The 20,174-nt window shown below is 30.5% G+C and overlaps 1 long non-coding RNA gene across 1 annotated transcript; it reads right to left on the bottom strand.

Moving 5' to 3' along the window:
• Window positions 1-17,102: 17,102 nt before the first annotated feature.
• On the bottom strand, window positions 17,103-18,222 carry LOC143265974 (uncharacterized). Its single transcript, XR_013040817.1, has 3 exons — window positions 18,065-18,222; window positions 17,900-17,979; window positions 17,103-17,656 (listed from the first exon to the last, which is right to left on the bottom strand). It is a non-coding gene; the product is annotated as an uncharacterized LOC143265974 (long non-coding RNA).
• Between the last annotated feature and the right edge of the window lie 1,952 nt (window positions 18,223-20,174).

Here is a 20,174-nt window from a genome sequence, read left to right as displayed (position 1 = left end):
CAAAATTAATTAAAACAAATTTATGTAAACAATTGGTATTTTTTAATTTTTGTTGTTGCAAAGTAATACAAGTGACTTTATCGTACGAAAAGTGTTTTACGTTTTTTCCCATACACGAGCAATTAGTGCCGCAGTTTTGGCATATGTCCGAAAAAATACGTCAGCAGCCAAACGGTTAAAGTGAACCATGCCATTTTGAAAACACCAATTGTAATTAAACTTCCTACAATTGAAAAATAAATCAAAAGAAATAAATTCGTAGTAATAATGATTTCTATACCAGGCAACTCTCAAAGAGGAGGAAGCAATCAATGTTAAAAATTAGCACAATTTATATTTAATCGTTTAAAAATAGTAATTATATCAAGAATAAAAATTAAATACTAATACCACTTTGCTTCAGTTTTCATTTTTTAAAAATAATGAAATACAACAAAATTATTTATGATTTCATACAAAATGTAAGCAAATACAAACATTTCGTGCATTTAATCTATTCCATTAAAATGTTAGGACACTCATTTCTTAATCCGTTTCAATAAAAAAAAAATTAAGATAAATGAAAAGAAAAGAACAAATAAAAAATTATATGCGTCACAACCTCAGCTTTCGGTTTAAGAAATCTAGTACTTTTCCACGAAACTACAATATATTGTGATTCAAAACTATTACTTTTGATGTACGAAATTCACAAATGATAAAAAAAGGTTTCAGTGAAATCGATGTTCCACAGGAAACGTGTTTATGAAGTTTAATAAACAAGAATACATAAACGTAATACTATAGTGAAAAAAAATATAAATGCAGTTCTCTCTTATTGCTACATTGAAGCAATGGCGGCAACTTCAGAAATGTGAATACATTAATTACTATGGTGTTGAAAAATTAGTATACGTACAAAGAATTATGAACAAAATATGGTGTATTTAGATGTATTGAAAATTAATTTTTAAAATATTAGGCAAGAACTGGGCATCTAAAGTATATTTTAGTACTATACAACTGCAACCACAAATATAAATAAGAAGTTATTCAAGAATGATTATTGTATAATTATCCATAAGTTCTGCATATATGTATATATGCAATTTCATTGTCAATTAACCGAATCCGGTGGTGTGCAGGTAAATTTCATAATAAAATAAAATAATATACAAACCATAGAAGAATGGAATGATATTGATGCAACATATTTTTATAAATATATAGAATCAATGCCAGAAAGATCCGTAAATCTAACAAAACAAAAGAAATGCCCGATGAAATGATAATTAGTGATATTTGCAATAAAGTTATTAACTTTTATGGCATAAAAATTATTGCAAATTTATGTATTGTATTATGTATATTCATAATTTGAAACAAAATATGTGAAAACTATTAAAAATTGTATTTTTCAAAATCCTCAGAACGTCCGCGTATACCGATATTTTTCTAACTTATTGTATACATATGCATATAAACACGGTCGAAATTAACTCAATAAAATAAAAGAATTAAATACGTTTAACTTACATGGGATGCCAGGCCGTTTGAAGAGCCACCTCTTTTGAGAAAGTAAATTAATAACGAGATAAAGCAACCAACCACTCACGTATACTGCCGGCAATACACTGTGACGTTGCCGAGTGTGACAGCAACTTTTATTTCTTCGCACCAATACAGCACCACCGATACTTGGTTGCTAATGGTTACGGCGACCGTTGGCGAAACGGAAATTGTTTCGTCAACTGTTTCGACAACATGGCGGAACATAAAACGTTATATCGGCTACGCGTGCCATAGACGTTGCTAAGCAACTCCTCAATATATGCAAGGATTATCTTTACGATATAAACAAAAAAAATTATTTCCATCACTGGGGAAGGGGGGAATTGCTTGAAACGTTATAAACTTTTTTCGCGAGAAATATTAACATGAGCCAAGCTGAAGTAAATCCGTGAGACAATATCAACGCAGCAATAAAACATTTATATTTTCTATTTTCTTGTTATGAATTTTTTACCAATAGATTATTCATATTTTTTCGATTAATACTTACTAGTTTAATTGACAATAATAAGTTTTGAACGCAGACAAGTATAGCGAGTCAAAAAGAAAGAGGCGCTACAATTGCAGCAATCTGCAAAAATTAAAACCTTCTTGAACTGTTTACAATACTAACTCGTTGCGAACTTTTTTTTTTTAATTAAAACATTTTTTATACAATTTTCTCTGTCCTTATTTTCGTGCTATTTTTTTATTAAAATGATAGCAAACGCGACGTAATTTGGACACATTTACTTATAACAACTTATTAGATTAAAATTCTCGATACAAGAAAAAACGTTTGGAATTACAAGAGAAAGTTTGGAATTACAAGAGAAGGGGTAAAAATAGCAATAATATTGTTAATAAATAATTTAATTTAATTCTATTTTCTTAGTTTTTTAAAAACTAAATGTTTCCAAAAGTTCTAAACAGTTCATTTGGATTGAAGACTTTACGGCTGTAAAAATATAAAAGCAGTATTGGCCATAAAAGCCTATGTTCCTTGCGGCCGTAATTAGAATCGCGTCACGCTCATACCTGTGACGTTTACAATAATTATTGAGAAATCAATTAACAGTATATGAAGAGTTATAAAATGTGAAGAATATTGTAAAAGATTGTAAAATTAATGATATTTTTATAAAAATTCTGATTGCCTCTTTTTATAGGGGGTTAATTTAAATTATATATCTAATAAATATTGCTACGAACAATAAATTCCAAAAACACGAATCCTCTATTTTAGTCCATAGTTTACATACACAAAGTTGTAAAAAAATAGATCAACGTTTAGTACAAAGATTTAAACAAAAATTATAAATTTTCAAAATATTATTTAAACAAATAAAGTTTTCTTGTGCACAAAAAGTCCCTATTTACAGACAAACAATTAAAGAAACAAATGTTTCCAATTAGCTCCTTTAATTCCGGAGATATTCCCAAAAATATGATTTCAGCCCTTAACTTTGGGGGCTATTTTCTTCCCTCGAATGTGAACAATGGCCGATGAGAAAAATACGTGTCAAATATTTTCTTGTGAACTATCTTTTACATAAGTTTCATTAAAATCGACAAGTACCGGTTAAATATGTTTCCTGGTTAGTTAAGCTGAAATCGATTTCCTTTGTTTAACTGATACAGATGCAGTTTTATCAAGATTTCAAAAACAAAATTTGTAATTAAATTTAATTTATAACTCGTACTTTTATGTTTTAAAAACGAAATAGAAGACATCGATAAAATAAAATAAAATACTAATTTTTAAAATAATAATGAATGAACAATAATAACGAGTTTTATTGATTTATTAAATAGTTGGTTTAAATCACTTCTGCTTAAACAAATAAAATTTAAGCTGCAATCAAAGTTGAATGTTATGTTGGCAAACAATAAGATAAATAATGACGACGACGATTTGATATTTTTTACGCGCTTTTATTGAATTTCACATGAATATGTATAGTAAAAATGTTGGAACTCAATTCGACGTATTTTCAGATGTCCGATCTATTCAAAAGTTGCTATATGTTTATAATTCCCGTGAGAACCTACTTTAATTAGGAGAAAATTTGAAAATTTAAAATGACAGCGCCAATATGGCGAACGAATTTTCTCATTTACGACATAATCCGATCACAAAATCGATACCGATAATTTTTCAAGGCATTCAAAGATACAGAATGAAGACTGCCATTAAAGAAACTTTTTCATTTATTGCCCGATTCGATTAATAATAGATATTTGACGATATTCAAGTTATGGGTCACGAATTTTCAATCAAATTTTTTTCTTACCACAACAGAAAAAATTTGTTTAACCCAAACCAATATACAGAGCGTCCAAGCTTTTTATTACCAAACTTTACTGACAAATTTTACTCGCAAAGAGCGCTGCGAGATAAGAACGTAATATTAACACAGAGTTTTAAACATTTTCAAAAAGTTATAACAGAAGCACAAAATGATTTCGGATTGCTTTGTCTTTCGATACATTGCGTCCCGATTTTGGAAGTAAAACTTACCAGCATGTTTCATAAATAAAAATGATAAAGAAATATTATATAAAAACGTAAGCTCTTAAATATTTCATTAAAAGATTATGAAAAACATGCGAAACACAAAAATCATTCGATATACGCAAATGTTTCGAGCCTGAAGTTACATTGATGTTTTGCCGAACGTAGAAAAAAACAGCGAGCGAAGGAACTTTTTTGCCAAGAGTAATTAAACAGTAACACATCGGTGGGACAATTCTAATGCAAAAATAAAACTTTTCTATTCTTGATTTTTTTTTAGGAAACATTTTCCAACATGTTTGTAATATTTTCCTGATTAAAATAAGAGTAAACACGACGTAATTCGAAACATATTTATTTGTAATTTCAGATGTTATACATGGAGGTAAATTATTGCAAATAAATATGACTTGAATTATGTCGTATTTGGTTCCATTTTAATCAGTAAAATGTCACGAATATGACAACGAAAGTCGTATGAAAAATAGGTTAAAAATAAAAAAGTTAGCAACGTATTAGTACTATAAATAACTGAATAAACTTTTGAATTTCATCAAATGCCACGATCGCAGCGTTTCATTTTTTTTTGCTCGCTATATCCTTCTCTGCGTTCATACTTATCGTCAATTTAACCAGTAAATATAGTCCCAATTTATTGTGTTTGGTCTCATTTTAATCGGAAAAATATAAAAACCTTATTAGTAAAAGTTTCATAAAAGAAAAATAGAAAATATGAAAGTTTTATATTTGCATCGATATTGTCTCACGGATGTACGCGTACCTACTCAAATCATATTACCTTTCTCAGCGAGCGAAAAATCTTTGCTTATATCGTAAATGGCATTTTTGCTTACATAGCATGATTACTGTAGTACAAATTCGGCATTAAATGATCAGCTTTGCTTCTTTAATTTTGATCAATTTTCATGTTTGGTCCTGTTAACTTAATTTTGATGTTCGGGCCTGTTGGCTCAATATTAGCAGCACAAATATTTTTCAAAAACGGCACGAGGTAAAAAACTACTTTTTGTGACACAAATTAGTACAAAATAAGTACTAAATATTCCACTATGTTCGATATGATTCTGCTGGTTTAATCGCACCATCTTAGAGGTAAAATATGCGCACATCTTCTCTTAAAATTGGAATGTTATGATCCTTAACATTTCTGCACTGGTTCAGATTGTTCCTATTATTATATCTATTATTTGATAAAGCTTTTCCAACTTTGACACATCATTGTAAAATATTAACTTCCATTAATATTTTTTCCTTTGGGTTCTTCTAATTATGCATTATATATATGAAAGATCTATAAAAATCCCATCCTGACCACTGACGTACGTATACAATTGTATAGGGCAAACCGCGTCAGATACAGCTTTTTGTCACTGTATCAAACTTTTATAAAATGAACCAAAGTACCCAGAAAAATCGCCAAATCATTAACTTTCGTCATTTGTGGAACCGTAAGCAACACAGAGGGGTCGGGAACAATCCCCCCCCCAGCGACCCGAAAGCATGTTGCCCGTATCAATACTTCATATTTTGCGCTTTCTTATTACAGTCTTACTATACCCTATCATTTGTATCCATTTGTGAATTTATATTAATCTACTATTTAATCTATACTCTGCGCTTACTCGTAGGACATCAATGTGATATGTACAAGAGGTGCTTCGCTCGATGTTTAATCGATACATTTGCGAAGTTCCAAATGTGGTAATTTAGAATAGATAGCTGATAAATTATTTTCAGAAATTTTTAAATTGGAAACTTAAATTTCGAAATTTAACAAGTTCAGAATTTGCGAATTATTATTATTATTCGAAAATCTGTAAGTTTGAGAATTTCCATAATTCGAGTTTTGAAAATTTGAGTATTAGGAAGTTGAAATATTTAAAAATATGAAAATTTGAAGAATTGAAATGTAGAAATCAGAAAATTTCAGAAATTTAGGAATTACAAAATTTGGAAATTTACTATTACTTCAATCACTTTTGTCTTTTCCCGTTAACGATACTATCAGTGGTTTCATTTCTATTTACTACTATGACTACTTTACGACTTATGAATTTCACTTATATTTTATATCTTTTTCAGCACTTTTAATGAAACACACAGATGGCTCTGAAATGTTGTAATAAAAAGAAATTATTGTATAACTGATGCCACGAATTTTTGCTGGTATTGTGTGGAAGCGTCTATACAACGTTCCCCTGAATAACAGACAGTTAGAAATGCCAATTCGCCATGTTGTTGTAGACTACCCTCTCTCTCTAGAAATAACTGATATGTATGTCTTTATAGTATGTTTAATTGTGGTAATAAGAAGAGACGTACTGAAGGTGATTTTTTTCCTTTGGCTTTCCTTGCCAAGCAAAAATCCCTCTTCATGAGTTTACACATCCTATGAAATGAGATATGTCATTCGGATATGATAAGAATACTGAAATATAGTTGGTAGTAAAAGTATGGGTATACTTGCAATGCATTTAGTTGCAAGTTTATTGTCTCGTTATTTTTTACACGACAGTCTGTTTGTAAATTAAATCGTTTACAATGATTTTTGTATATTAGTGATGACAGAAATTGAGTTGTGGAAATTATTAAAACAGTTTCTTTAATAATGCTTTGTGAATGTGCTGAACAATTAAAAACCAAGAACTATTGATTCTAAAAGTAATGAAAATTATGTCAAATATAATAAAATAATTGCCATGATAAAAACAACTGCGATTTTATTATTTACAATGTGTAAGACTATAACAAAATCTACATGTCTCAACAGCTATAATAATTAAGCGTAATATAATTGAAATATACATAAGTAACAATTTATAATATTCGCTAGTATATTTGTGAAACTTATTAGGTACATCAACTTCTAGTTAGTACATCCATGATTTAAATGAAAACATGGACTTTAAATTTACCATTGCAAAATTACTTTAGACAATTGGTTGCAACACAGATTCTACTAACAATTTTCTATTGGAAACTCAATTACGTTCGCGCCATTCAAACAGCATAAAATAGTAGGTTTATGTGGTAATAAGTAAACGGAAAATCAGTACTGATACAAATATTGGACACATGTAACTGCAAGGTTGGTGAAAGATTAGTAAAATATTCGGTACATATGTATATTGAAATCATTATATGCTACTTCGGTTTGTTCAATAAAAGTTTACTAATTTATTCAGTTAATCAAAAAGTTTGTTGCCTTCTAAGGAGAAAATCAATTATAAATTTGACACATGTAACGAAAATTTGATTATATATTTTCTTTGTTTTCTAAAAGTATAAGCAGATTTATTAATAATCAAGATCTTTATTTAATCATTACTAGACATCTATAACTATGCTTACTTTCCTATAACATGGATTAGTAGAAATATTTTTTATACGAAATTTTCCAAATCGAAACTAACACTTGCAATCAGTTAATGCCATCTCGCTATTTTCTAAATATGCCTGTCTTGTTCGAATTTCAATAACGTTTCTATCTTTATGAAAATAATAAAATATTACTAAAATCAGTCTTTTATGTATTAAAATGTCTCTAATACCGTGTTTTTAGTAAGATATTTTAAAGCTGCAGAACTATGTGTACATTTATTCAAAAAAAAGGGAGCGTTGACATATAAATTAATAAATATAAGGTACTGATAAAAACGACAGATTGTTCTGGTTAACCTAGTAATAGTAATAATGTGAAATAATATTGTCAAAATGAGTCTTTGTACCTTTCATCTTTTACTATTTATAACAGATAAAAAACTCCATTATATTTGGCACTATTTTTTAATAAAATACCCTCAAATTTTTCAACGCCACATATATGTTGTCAGATACGCGTACAAAATTCATTAAAAAAACAAATAGCCTTTATATTTCCTTCTAGAAATTTCGTCAGAAAAAACAAATGAAGCGCGGTTTTCATGCTCGAACACGCACCTCCTCGATCCTTTGTTTCTGGCAGTTCCAGTTTGCTTTTCAAACAGAGCATTTCGTTTAATCTTTAATTAATTAATTTATTCATTGTTAAAAGTATTTTTTTGTACAACTTTGGTGTTCTCAATTTAATTTTTGACATTAAAAGAAAGATTTTAACAATTTCAAGTACTGTTATTCATCGGGATTACGACAATGTTATAAGAAAAAAAAATGTTTATAAATAAATTGAATAAATATTACCTACTCACAAAAATGGCACAACTTTTTGGTTAACTTAATATTTACTTAATGCATACTTATTTCATCATATGTGGAAAGAAAGATACGAATAACCAATAATACATAGGATCAATTGATTATATTCATTATAGTCTTGTTCTATCCTTCATCGCTTCTACATTAAACAATTGTAAAATAATGATTATTGCTCAGAATGTTAGTAATATGACATTAAAAAATTCTTCCTTTCAATTATTTCCATCGCAAGCTAATTTTTGAAAATTGAATTATTCTTTAGGATGTCTAAATAGCTGGTGTTATAAAATTTCTTATTCCCGAAAAAACTGTTTTTAATAATTTTTATTTACACGTATATTCATTCAAATTTGTATTTTTAAACTCATATAGACAAACTATTTCTGGAATCGTTACCACATACATCGAGCAACATCAAATTTAACAGTTGACGAACTGTTTATAAAAATTCATTTGTTTCTATGCATCCATTGAAACTGTACATAGCTTGCAAGAACATTCTGGTCGCTTGATTTTTCTTCAAAGATCGACACTGTCAACTGTTCTAATTCGGTATCACTAAATTGTCTACAATGAGCAACACGAACAAACTTGCATTAACTGTTTCAACATTCTCTTATTTAGAATAATGGAAAAATGAAGGCACACTAAACAAAATGATTAGAAACAAACAGGAAGATTAAAAAAAAAATATTGACTTAATCAGAACCATGTTATTCGAAATCAAGCTGTTAGAGAAAGCACTGCACAAACAAATTTTTTTAAAAATTAGTTTTTATAATTTTGCAAAATGTACGAAATTGATTGAGATTCGAATATTTTCTGTATCCACTGAAATTGGATTTCGAACATAAGGAAGATTACAGAATTTTGTTATTCCATAAGTTTTCAATAAGTTTTTTTTACATATATTATGTCAATTTCCGTTTAAATAAATTCTACAGTTTTTCGACTGTTCAGTAAAGTTTAACTGAAAAGATAGTTCTTAAAGATTAAAACGAAGAATTTTCTAGTTCTTATAAATGAAGAATATTCGAAACGTGTAAGAATATTCGTGTAATTTTGTCTGGTTTTTCCATTTGTTTTGAAAACAGTTCGGTATTCGAAAAAATATGGATAAAGTATGAAAGATGTTTCTTATAAAGTTCTACAATTCCTGTTCGACAAATTTTTTGTTTAATTAATAATTGAACGGGTATTTCAACAAAATCAGCTTCGTATGATTTGAAATAATTATTTGAATCTTCGCGAACTTGTTATACTTTTTGAAGATTCAATTGAGCTAAAACTTTGCACAATTTTTTTCCATTCTAAGCATAGTCAAAAGTTCGAAATTAATTTTCACGAGGGATAAATAAAAACCACATTAACGGTATACACGAAATAAGGAAGCAATTAAAATACGCATCAAACAGTGGCCAAATAAAATAATTTAAATTTAAACAAGTGTTATTTTTACAGCGAAAAAAGTAACAACATATTTTTAAGACTCACCTATTCGGTACGATCTAACACCATTCGGAGTTATGCAGCATCATGAAATACACACCGAAATAATTTATTGGTCACATAGTCACGAGAATAAGTAATATTATTTTTTTTTCGGTAACATTTAATATTATAGGTAATTATCGTTAAATATTTCTATCGACACACGATAAACTTGTATTTACTTCTACAAATCATCGTTCACTACCGTTAACGCGAACTGTTTGTAGACACGAAAAGAACGTGACGAAACCACGACGCGTACTAGCTGGTATGTATAGGACAACTGACGAAGAGTCGCAGCTCGCGCTAGTCTCCCCACTCTTTCCCTCCTTCTTCCAAGTGTTCTCGGTTCCTCGCCAATGTTAGTACACCCCGGAACAAAGGTATAACTAATTCTATATTTCCTTGTGCAGTAAAATCTCGATATGAACGGAAGTGAACTACGTAATATTAGCAAAAAAATTGTCCCCACCACTAGGGGGTTAAGATCTTCGAGATTTGGGTTGATTTATATCCTTGAGACAATACCAATGGAAGCATAAATTTTTTAATTTTCATTTGTTTACTATTCAATGTATGCTAATAGATTGTTCTCATTCTTCTAATTAAAACGAGAGAAAACAGAACTTATTTTCGAGTCAAATCTCGTTGCGTCTTCTTGGTAAACGAGTTTCGTTGCATCGCGAGTAAGTAATTGCAATTACTTTAACAGAAAAACGTACAATATTACTTTAAAGCAAAAATACGTAAGTAGCGTGAAATATTAATTATATACCATATGTTACGTCTTGACAAAATTGTGTCCAATCGACTACGTATCCATTATTTATTTCCAGTTCGTTCATTAAACAATTATGTCGTGGTGGTTGCAGTAACAAAAAATAAATAATAAATTGTTTTCAGAAGCATCAGCTAATGCTAAATAATTTTGACGGCTTTGACACATTTTTCTGTTACAAATCACTTTCTTCTCCTACAAAAAATTCTATGAGGAATTATAATTATATATCATATTGACAAATTCATGTAAATGCATGCTGGAAATATAGAAAATTTTAAAATGGTCTGACCGACAGATATACAGCTATGTGATGTACTACTATATATTGGACGTCTTATCGTATACAAACGATTATAGTAATCCCTTACCTACTGTTTTGTTTTGATTTGTACCCCCTATCCCTGCAACGCAAGCCCGAAATAATAAAATCTAATTGCTGATACAGTATCTTCCTTGCCCTAAAGTGAGAAGATACTTATTTTAACCCCTTGCACTATGGCTAATTTGCCAAGTGCGTCAGTCAGAACTGATTAATTACAGCTACAATATTAACACAGACAGAAGAATTTGAAATGTTATGTCAGTATGTTATTATGCAATCGTCGACTATGCAAATTATAATTGGACTTGAACTTCAAATTGAAGCGTACCACAAATTCGAGTAAAATTGATCACGGCTGAGGTACAAGTGCGTCACGAGTCTGACTCGTCAAAATAGTGCAAGGGGTTAAAATACCAATGTTTTAGATTAACAATTATTTAGAATAATTATATTCGTATTCTAGGGCAGTGCTCGGATTTAGTTGCACTTTTCGGGCCGATTTCGGAGTAGACGCCTACCGTGCCCCTACTCTCGCGATAGACTGCCCACGTGACGCCATGTGCCAGGGACGTTGTACGATAGATTTGTTGGGATCCATCCGTGATTAAAAATTTTGCTTGTACTGTTAATAATTATTATATTTACAGGTTATTAAAGTTATTAATACTATGTTTACATCTATAAATATCTTCTATATATACATATAATAACAATAATATATGTTATAATAATTACAATTTTGTCAATAGTTTTCCATATCACCCAAAAGGTACTATTGTTGATGCGTTTTTTTAAAGTGGTTTCTCCTATAGGCCTATTCCACTAAATAAGAAGAACGCAGTAACTTAGCAGGAAAGTCGAAATCGAAAATATTTTAATTTTCCTTCGATCTTCTGGATCGTTTGGACTTTCTGTCGAGTCACTGTCGTTTTCCTTATTTAGTGGAATAGGCCTATAAGGAAAACCAATTAAAAAAAAACGCATCAACAGTAGTACCTCTTGGGTGATATGGAAAACTATTGACAAAATTGTAATTATTATAACATGTATTATTGTTATTATATGTATATATAGAAGATGTTTACAGATGTAAACATAGTATTAATAACTTTAATAATCTGTAAAAATAATAATTACTAGACTACTGTTGATAACAGTGAAGTCTGAGCGTGCGTATATAGATTGATTGTGTTACACCAATAAAAATCAATCGTTCATTCTATGATTTGAAAAGATATAAATAGCATTAGCCTCGAGCTTTTTTTTCATTTTATGCTGTTAAAAACTTCTATAACTTTGATAATATTTAGTTTGTTTATTTTATCGATTATGCTTCATGTAAATTATGTCAATTGTATTAAGTTTTAAAATTTTTTTATTTTTGTGGATGAAATTTGTGATATGTGAAAATTATGGAATCAATTCAAGCAATTTATGCGGAAAACAATATGAAAAGATAATTTACAACTTATATTCAAAGTAGGATGTATTTAAAAACTACAAATCTCTTGATGCCATAAATCTTCTCCTTTCAACAACGGATGGTTTCCTTTGAATATTGTCAAGTCGCTCTCGTGTAAATGGTTTCAAGATTGCAAGGTAAAAAAGTGGATTAAAGTGGGCCAATCTCAACCAAATTTTCATCTGCAATGCCCCATGCCATGAGGATGCTAAGTTCAAAATTTGGTTGAGATTGGTCCAGTAGTTTTGGCCCTAGCGTGGGTAATTTCCCTACATTTTTCATCTTATAGTCTTCGCTAACGCTCAGACAATTAACAGTGCAAGCAAAATTTTGAATCACGGCTGGATCCCGACAAATCTAACATACGACGTCCCTGGCACACGACGTCACGTGGGCAGTCTACTAGCGCGGGAGTGGGGGTACGGTAGGCGTCTACTACCCCGAAATCGGCCCGAAAAGTGCAACTAAATCCGAGCACTGATCTAATGACTTATGTGGACGAGTACCGGATATATTCAGCATCCTCGTAGCAATCCAAGCGTGCAAACAGTATCTACAGTCGGTAAGGTCGTATCCTACTTTATCGACGTAGCAGATAAAACTCGTATTGAAAATATATTTTGCACATTGGACACCTTGGATTCTTTGATTTTTTAACGATCGCTTCCTACATTAGTATCTACGTTGAGTAATTTATATTTCTGGTATTAGAATAATAGAAATTATTCTAATAAAAAGTCTTTTTTACAAGAATTCCAAAAAAAACAATTATAGGTATAATCGTTGTCTATTTTCATTTGATTAATAGAACTTTAGGTTATGTTTTTATTCGAAACTTGTTCGTAGATTTTAAAACATTTTTGGCCCTTTACAGAATGTTTAGCGCAAAGAAAAGTTTCAAAAACGGATTAACTGACTCGGAAAATGACGAAAATTGTGAAAATGATAATTTCAATCGGCATAAAAGGCGAAGAATAAATGTAATATATAATAGTTCTGACTCCGAAACAGAATTGATTCAAGCAACAAAAATGCGAATGTCGCGAATTGCGAAAGAACATGAACAAAAAATCATTTCGTACCAAAAGTTTATCCATTTAATCCAAAACATTCGGGAATCATAAAAAAAATACGCAGATCATCTCAATCCATTGATTATTTTCAATTATTTATGTCTGAAAATTTAGTTGATATAATTGTAGATGAGTCAAACCATTATTGGGCCGAACAAAATAATAATAATGAAATTAATACGGAAACAACGACGCGGAACGAACTGTATTGTTTTTTGGCCGTGTCTTTACTAATGACGCGAAATAAAAAATTATCTCTGGAGCACAGACGAATATCTACGCAGCGACATTTTCGGAAAAATAATGACTCGGGATAGGTACTTCCTGCTTCTCTGAATGCTGCATTTCTCCCATGGAGAAGAACATTGGCGACCGCCTAATAAAAATAAGAAAAATAGTTGATATACTGCGGGAATCGTTCCGTGCGGCGTTTCATCCATACGAAAAACTGTGTATCGATGAAAGATTGATGCTATATAAAGGCCGCTTATGTTTTAAACAGTATATTCCGACCAAAAGGAATAGGTTTGAAATAAAATCATTCGTTCTATGCGATCGCAAAACTGGATTTGTCCAGGATTTGGTAAAATGGGTTGATAACAGAGAAGTATACATGATCTCCACCATGCATACTGCAGATTTTGTAACTATATCCAGATATGGAGGAACACAGAATGTGCAAAAGCCTGTATGTATTGTAGATTACAATAATTCTATGGGTATAGTCGATAAGGTAGACATGGTACTTAGTACTATAAACTCAACTAGAAAAACTTTAAAATGGTACAAGAAATTTTTTTTTCATCTAATCGACATTTGCGTATGGAACACGTACTGTCTTTATAAGCACAAAAGAAACAAAAACATATCCATGGCGCAGTTTCAATTGCACTCAATAAAACAAATGATTGATAAATATCATAATGAATATATAAATAATAATCAAAGAAGAGGAACTGATCAACCAATGCAACTAATGGAGAGGCACTTCGCATCATTATACATCGCAAAGGGAAAGAACCGGAGTCGTCGGTGCGTCGTTTGCAGTAAAAACGATAAACGATCTGATTCACGTTATGAATGCAAAGACTGCAATGTTGGATTATGTGTGGATCCATGTTTTAAAGTGTATCACACCCAATTATATTATTAGACGTCTTGTGTCTAATCATATATTTACTAATAGTATGTAAACTGTAATTTTTGTTGCGTGTATAATTTTGTTAATAATCTTATATATAATCATATAATCTGCATATAATTTTGTTTATAGTCTTGTATATAATCATATAATCTGTATATAACTTTTATAAATTTAACTTATCTAATTGATAGACCTTTATATAACTATCTTTTCATATTAAAGTTACGAATAATACTTGTCAAAAGCATTGTTTTATTAAGCATAGATTATACATAAGGTTAGGGAAGCCTTTACACAAAGGAAGACGCGCTATGTGCGCGTTTTCGGCGGGTCGCCTCGTACAGCGGGAATACCGCGACGGAAAAAGCGCTCATACCGAAAGGGTTAAAGGGCGTGCAACAGAGGCTGCGAGAGCAGAACAATCTTTGAAGTATTACGTGCCGGACCTCTTAGGAAGCGACGAACTGGAGTAGTTTTAGCTGGTAAGAGCCTACAAGATTCTTAGTTTTGACTGGACAGCGCGTATCAGCCATTTGGATACTTGGGTAGTTCTAGTAGCCAGCTAACGCAGGCTCCCCGTTCAAACGGTCTTGTATCTGAAACTCCATAAGGAGAATGCTATGCTCAGTCCCAGAAAGAACTAAGACATCAACGAGAGCTCTCCAGTCACTCATATATATTTCTTATTTTTCTGAGTTACTAACTCAATAAGAATTTTAGAGTTGTTGTAAATACCCAAATATTATTCTGTCAGTTTTGTTAGGATCTAGATCCATTATAAAATTGCGTTATATTTTTGCTTTGCGTATATTATTATAAAACTCTTTAACCACACGCCACCACGATCCCACATTCTTTTAAAATTAGTTATAGTAAAAACGAGTCGTTTAATAAGCAAAAGCCGCTCTTTGCTTCGTAAGCGCTGTAAATACCTGAGTCTAGTACCAGGAACGTTACAAACAGGTAAACATTAGGCAACGTCAGTCAGTTTAAATCGATGCGTCCTAGCGAGTGTAAGAAAGAAAACAAGTAAATAGAACTATTGTGTGCAATTAGAATTTCCGTTACGACCGTTAAATCGTTATATGTATATTTTAATAAACGTTTATATATCTTTCGTGTCGTTAAAAACTTTGCGTATATTACTCTGCAATTCTATCATATTGGAATGGCGTGTGATATTGCGCCAGTTATGACTGGCCGTAATAATTCATTCATGTCGCATTTAAAAGTAGAAGTTCCCGAATTAATTACAATAAATTGTATTTGCCATTCTTCCGCTCTTATAGCTAGTCACTCTTGTGACCAATTGCCTTCGGCATGTAGAAATTTAATTAGAGGAGTTGCCACTTTATATTTCGGGCAGTACAAAGAGATGTACAATTTTGGTTGAATTCCAAGATTTTTTTGAAGTTCAGCGATTAAAAATTTTAAAATTATCAAATACTAGATGGCTTTGCCTACATAAATGTATTATTAGTTTATTAGATAATTGGGATATTTTAAAAAATTAATTTATTTTAGCAGCAATAGAAGAAAAATCTAGTTTCGTGGAAAGTATTTTAGATTATTTTAACGATCCCACGATTAAAGCCTATATACTTTTCCTTAAATATTCTATACATTTTTTTAATAATTTCAATGCTCTATTTCAGTCTTGCAGTATTTTAATACATAAATTATTTGAAAATAGAATATTAGTTCACCAAATAGGGTAAAATTTTATCGAAACTGATGCGCTAAAAAACATAGAATCTTTGGATGTAGATAATATAAATAATATTCAGAATCAAAAATTATTTAGAATCTTTAGAAGTAGAATTTGTCCGACAAATTAAAATAAATGATTTGAATTTTTATATTACTGTAGTTCGAGAGCTGCTTGTACGTCTACTTTTACAAGATCCTTTTTTTCAACAATTAAATTTTCTAGATTCGAAAATTTCTTTATATGATGAAGGTAGACAAAAAGTTAAAGAGTTAACTTTTATAATTATATTAACAAACGCGTAAATAATTTTATTAATGTAACAGAACTTGCTTTTAAATGGCGAATTTTACCATCGTTTTGTGATGACGATAAAAAACAATTAATTGCTTTAAGTTTAGAAGACAAAATGTGGAAACGTATTTTAGATTTTACAAATTTCAATGGTGAAAGATGTTTCCAAATTTAAAATCAGTAGTTGAAATAGTTTTTTCTTTACCCCACTCAAACACCGAAGCCGAGCGTATATTTTCTATTGCAACTGATGTTAAAGATAAAAAAGAAACTAATTATCTAACGCTACATCGAAGTCATGTCAAATAAAGAATAAAAGAAATAAGAAACTCAGTTATGCCTTATTTACAGAGAGGGGATAAACTAATTATTTGTTATTAATTTAAATCAAGTAAATCAAATTTGTTGAATACTTGCATTTGTTATTCGAAAGGAAAAGGAAATTTTCCTACAAAGATGCAAAAAAATGCGCACATTTTGAATGAAAAATTACTTTTCTACTCATCAGAAAAGATTAAATTCTAATAATTAATAAATGTATTAACACCTGTCTACTTTAAGTTCACAAAAAATGTAAAAATAATTTAAATTAGACTTACCTACTGTTTAAAAAATAATCCTACCTCCAGTGAAAATGTGTCCTCGTGACTGGATTGTTTCATTGGTCTTGACTTACCGTAAAAAAATACTCATTGTATAACATCTGATGTCACAGACGGGAGAGTGAACTTTGCTTCACTAACACTTTTCATTACCACTTTTCACTACAATATTTTTTTGTCACTTTTAAGTAACTTCCTACTATAACAACCATGGATAAACAAGCGAAAACGCGTACAAGATTATTATGCAAAAATAACTTAAATGATTCTTTCATTCTCTTTAATGTTGTGCTTCGAACGTTTTACCCTAAACTGGTGATCGTAACACGATCCGCGCGATTCCTTCAATTCCTCTTTCTCTTTCTCTCTTCCCAGTGTCAAACATTGTTTTTCAAGGACTGTTACAAGAAGACGTAGAAACTTGTATATGTTTTTCCTTCAAGGACATTAATCGCGTTACGATCAGTATGTAGTTCGGGATACAGCGTCCTGCACTGAATTCTTTTTGCTATTGGCATTCTGCAAAAAAGTAATAATTCGCCATGATTGCTTTGAAATTCCATGAAATTCACCATGAACGTTAATTTATGTCGATACAGAGCCGAAGCTTATTATTTTATTCTTAAAATTTTACGAACAGGAAACTAAAGTTTTAAACAGAAGAAAATTTATCACGTATTATTTTAGCAAAATCGGGCTCTATATCGAAATAAATTTGAGTTCTGAAAATAGTCTGCGAAGAAAATCATGAAGAAATATTACTTTTTCTCAAAATTCCACTGGCGACGGAAAATGGTGTTATCTATATTTCTGACAACTAGATATTTACTCTTCTTGTCACTCTTAAATAGAAAAAACATAAGTTAGACAAAGGTTAGGTTTCTGTATCACTAGGATTTGAGACTAAACAAGAGAATTAACTCGTACTGATTCTAAGATCTACACAGCTAACGATACGGACATAGAAATGTTTAAAACAACAAAATTGACACCTCGGATTACGGCATCCATTTTTATGGAATGGTTCTAACCGAATATGATAGTCAAATGTGCCCTTAATTTTGAAGTAATCTGGTTTTTCTATGTTATGCTCTTCATTTTTTTTATCGCTTGTAAGTGTTTTTGGAATAATTGTTATACATTTCTATATTCATAGAGCACAAAGAACCTACATTTAATAGTATTCATATAGAATAATATTTAATACTATTACTTTAGTATGTATTATAATATTATTACTTTTTACCTTATGACTTGTATTAAAAAACACTTTGAATCAAATACTAATATTATTACAAAAATAAAAAAAAAATGAAAAACATAACATGGAAAAAACCAAGTCCAGTGGGGCACGAACCTGCGACTAAAACATGTGTACATATTACGCAGCAGGACTCTTAACCTCTTTGCCAATATTTTCGTTAAAGTAACGCCTTACATTCCAGAATACAACCAATTTCGTAGTAAAATTAAATAATAAATAAATTTTATTTCCTTAATTAATGTATGATTTCTATCAATTATGAATGTAAATCTATTTAAGATTACTTAATGAATATAGTAAGAAAAGAAAACATACAAATTCGGAGCGGAAAGTAGTTTTTTAAAGGAATATATTGGTTTTTGATTTTTTTAACTACGGCGCACCTAACCGAAAAATCTCAAAAAATGAGAGAATACCAATACCTAACTACCACATTAATGCAAAGGTAATGCTCCATAATCTTCAATAAAAAATAAAATTATTTTGATTTTTGATTTTTCACAACCACAATTTGCGATCAAAAAATTTAAAAAAATTCTATAATATGCGCTATGTATACCTCAATATTTCAGAATTTTTATGCGAAATTAAATAGGAAAAATAGACCAAAAACTGGAATTTTGTTTTTTTCCTTTTACTGTCTCCACAAATGAGATAGAAGGTTGAAACTTGGTGTCGGATGTTTTTGGCTCGAGGGCACATTTGACTACCTAATTCAACTAGACTTTTTAACCGACTTCGAAAAAGGAGGAGGTTACTCAATTCGATAAGTATTTTTTTTTTTTTTTTTTTTTTTTTTCTATGTATGTTCGCCGATTACGCCTAACTGGGTAGACCGATCGGAATGAAACCTTTTGCATATGGTAGGTGCTGACTCCCCATTGGTACCATTATCAAAAAATTTTTCATTTTTTAATTGCAAAGTGTTGTTATTGCAAAAAAACCGGCAACTTTTTTCTTTTTTCTATGTATGTTCGCGCATTGCGCCTAGCTGGATGGACCGATCGGAATGAAACCTTTTGCATATGGTAGGTGTTGACCCCCCATTGGTACCATTATCAAAAAATTTTTCATTTTTTAATTGCAAAGTGTTGTTATTGCAAAACAACCGGCAACTTTTTTCTTTTTCTATGTATGTTCGCCGATTTCGCCTAACTGGGTTGACCGATCGGAACGAAGCCATTTGCATCTGGTGGGTTCAGACTCCCCATTGGTACCATAATAAAAATTTTTTCATTTTTTAATTGCAAAGTGTTGTTATTGCAGAAAAACCGGCAACTTTTAAAATAAACTTTTCTCGATTTTAGTGCGCTTTCAATATCTTATCGCGGACATGATTCTGTACAATTTTGTTCATATACAAATTTCGCGGAAATGTTTAGTTTTCGAGATATTAGCGAAAAAAATTGTTATTAACTTTTGAAATCAACTTCGAACGATTTTAATGTCCTTTTAATATGTTGTCAGGGGCATGGTTCTGAACAATTTTGTTCATATACAAATTTCGCGGAAATGTTTAGTTTTCGAGATATTAGCAAAAATTGTTGTTAACTTTTGAAATCAACTTCGAACGATTTTAATGTCCTTTGAATATGTTGTTAGGGGCGTGGTTCTGGACAACTTTTTCCTCTTGCAAAATTGACGGAAAGCTTTTGTTTTCGAGATATTACAGAAATTGTTGTTAACTTTTGAAGCCAACTTCGAACGATTTTTATGTTCTTCTAATACGTTATTAGTAGCATGATTCTAAACGAGTTTTTCCTTATGCATAAT

This window comes from Megachile rotundata, chromosome 2 (assembly GCF_050947335.1).
Source record: "Megachile rotundata isolate GNS110a chromosome 2, iyMegRotu1, whole genome shotgun sequence".
NCBI lineage: Eukaryota > Metazoa > Arthropoda > Insecta > Hymenoptera > Megachilidae > Megachile > Megachile rotundata.
The sequence above is the reverse complement of the archived record's forward strand: the minus strand, read 5'-3'. Positions and strand labels throughout refer to the sequence as shown.